General features: G+C 39.3%; 1 non-coding gene across 1 annotated transcript; it reads left to right on the top strand.

Annotated features, from left to right (window-relative positions):
* The first annotated feature begins 1,473 nt into the window (after nt 1-1,473).
* LOC130964564 (small nucleolar RNA R71) lies at nt 1,474-1,581 on the top strand. The gene has a single exon (XR_009080653.1). It is a non-coding gene; the product is annotated as a small nucleolar RNA R71 (small nucleolar RNA).
* The last annotated feature ends 1,287 nt before the right edge of the window (nt 1,582-2,868 follow it).

Here is a 2,868-nt window from a genome sequence, read left to right as displayed (position 1 = left end):
CACTTGAATGATCAATTCTCCTCTGTCCACATCAATCACAGCCTTTGCTGTGGCTAGGAAGGGTCTGCCAAGGATGATGGATTCATCTATGCACTTCCCAGTCTCTAGGACTATGAAGTCAGCAGGGATGTAATGGTCTTCAATCTTTACCAGAACATCCTCTACAAGCCCATAAGCTTGTTTTCTTGAATTTTCTGCCATCTCTAGTGAGATTCTTGCAGCTTGTACCTCAAAGATCCCTAGCTTCTCCATTACAGAGAGAGGCATGAGGTTTATGCTTGACCCTAGGTCACACAGAGCCTTCTTAAAGGTCATGGTGCCTATGGTACAAGGTATTGAAAACTTTCCAGGATCTTGTCTCTTTTGAGGTAATTTCTGCCTAGACAAGTCATCCAGTTCTTTGGTGAGCAAAGGAGGTTCGTTCTCCCAAGTCTCATTACCAAATAACTTGTCATTTAGCTTCATGATTGCTCCAAGGTATTTAGCAACTTGCTCTTCAGTGACATACTCATCCTCTTCAGAGGAGGAATACTCATCAGAGCTCATGAATGGCAGAAGTAAATCCAATGGAATCTCTATGGTCTCAGTGTGAGCCTCAGATTCCCATGGTTCCTCATTGGGGAACTCATTGGAGGCCAGTGGACGTCCATTGAGGTCTTCCTCAGTGGCGTTCACTGCCTCTTCCTCCTCTCCTAGTTCGGCCATGTTGATAATGTTAATGGCCTTGCATTCTCCTTTTGAATTCTCTTCTATATTGCTTGGAAGAGTACTAGGAGGGAGTTCAGTAATTTTCTTGCTCAGCTGACCCACTCGTGCCTCCAAATTCCTAATGGAGGACCTTGTTTCAGTCATGAAACTTTGAGTGGTTTTGATTAGATCAGAGACCATGGTTGCTAAGTCAGAGTGGTTCTGCTTAGAATTCTCTGTCTGTTGCTGAGAAGATGATGGAAAAGGCTTGCCATTGCTAAACCTGTTTCTTCCACCATTATTGTTGTTGAAACCTTGTTGAGGTCTCTGTTGATCCTTCCATGAGAGATTTGGATGATTTCTCCATGAAGAATTATAGGTGTTTCCATAGGGTTCTCCCATGTAATTCACCTCTTCCATTGAAGGGTTCTCAGGATCATAAGCTTCTTCTTCAGATGAAGCGTCCTTAGTACTGCCTGGTGTATTTTGCATTCCAGACAGACTTTGAGAAATCAAATTGACTTGCTGAGTCAATATTTTATTCTGAGCCAGTATGGCATTCAGAGTATCAATCTCAAGAACTCCTTTCTTCTGATTTGTCCCATTGTTCACAGGATTCCTTTCAGAAGTGTACATGAATTGGTTATTTGCAACCATTTTAATGAGCTATTGAGCTTCTGTAGGCGTCTTTTTCAGATGAAGAGATCCTCCAGCAGAGCTATCCAAAGACATCTTGGACAGTTCAGACAGACCATCATAGAAAATACCTATGATGCTCCATTCAGAAAGCATGTCAGAGGGACACTTTCTGATTAATTGTTTGTATCTTTCCCAAGCTTCATAGAGGAATTCTCCATCCTTCTGTCTGAAGGTTTGGACTTCCACTCTAAGCTTACTCAATTTTTGAGGTGGAAAGAACTTTGCCAAGAAGGCATTGACTAGCTTTTCCCAAGAGTTCAGACTTTCTTTAGGTTGTGAGTCCAACCATATCCTAGCTCCGTCTCTTACAGCAAAAGGGAATAGCATAAGTCTGTAAACCTCAGGGTCAACCCCATTGGTCTTGACAATGTCACAGGTTTGCAAGAATTCAACTAAAAACTGATGAGGATCTTCCAATGGAAGTCCATGGAACTTGCAATTCTGTTGCATTAGAGAAACTAATTGAGGCTTAAGCTCAAAGTTGTTTGCTCCAATGGCAGGGATAGAGATGCTTCTCCCATAGAAGTCGGGAGTAGGTGTAGTAAAGTCACCCAGCACCTTCCTTGCATTGTTGGCATTGTTGTTGTTTTCGGCTGCCATGGGTTCCTCTTCTTTGAAGATTTCTGTTAGGTCCTCTACAGAGAGTTGTGCCTTAGCTTCTCTTAGCTTTCGCTTCAAGGTCCTTTCAGGTTCAGGGTCAGCCTCAACAAGAATGCTTTTGTCTTTGCTCCTGCTCATATGAAAGAGAAGAAAACAAGAAAATATGGAATCCTCTATGTCACAGTATAGAGATTCCTTGAGGTGTCAGAGGAAAAGAAAAATAGAAGGAAGAAGTAGAAGAATTCGAACTTATCAAGAGAGATGGAGTTCGAATTGTGCATTGAGGAGGAGTGTTAGTCCATAAATAGAAGGATGTGAGAAGAGGGGAAGAAATTTTCGAAAACAAAGTAAAAGATTTTTGAAAAAAAAATTTTGAAAAATACTAATTGATTTTCGAAAACTAAGATTAGAAAAAAAATCAAGTGGTTTTTGAAAAAGATTTTGAAATTAGAAATCAAAAAGATATGATTGAAAACTATTTTTGAAAAAGATGTGATTAAAAAGATATGATTTGAAAAACAATTTAAAAAGATTTGATTTTAAAAATTAATGACTTGGCTAACAAGGAAAGATATGATTCAAACATTAAACCTTTCTCAACAGAAAAGGCAACATACTTGAAATGTTGAATCAAATCATTAGTTGTTTGCAAGTATCTTTGAAAATGGAAAGAAATTGATTTTGAAAAAGATTTGATTGAAAAGATTTGATTTGAAAAAGATTTGATTTTGAAAAATTTTGAAAACTTAAAAAAAATGAGTTAAAAACAGAATCTTCCCTCTTGTGCCATCCTGGCGTTAAACACCCAGAATGGTATCCATTCTGGCGTTTAACGCCCAAAACACTACCCTTTTGGGCGTTAAACACCCAACCAGGCACCCT

Source organism: Arachis stenosperma, chromosome 2 (genome assembly GCF_014773155.1).
Source record: "Arachis stenosperma cultivar V10309 chromosome 2, arast.V10309.gnm1.PFL2, whole genome shotgun sequence".
Lineage (NCBI taxonomy): Eukaryota > Viridiplantae > Streptophyta > Magnoliopsida > Fabales > Fabaceae > Arachis > Arachis stenosperma.
The sequence above is the reverse complement of the archived record's forward strand: the minus strand, read 5'-3'. Positions and strand labels throughout refer to the sequence as shown.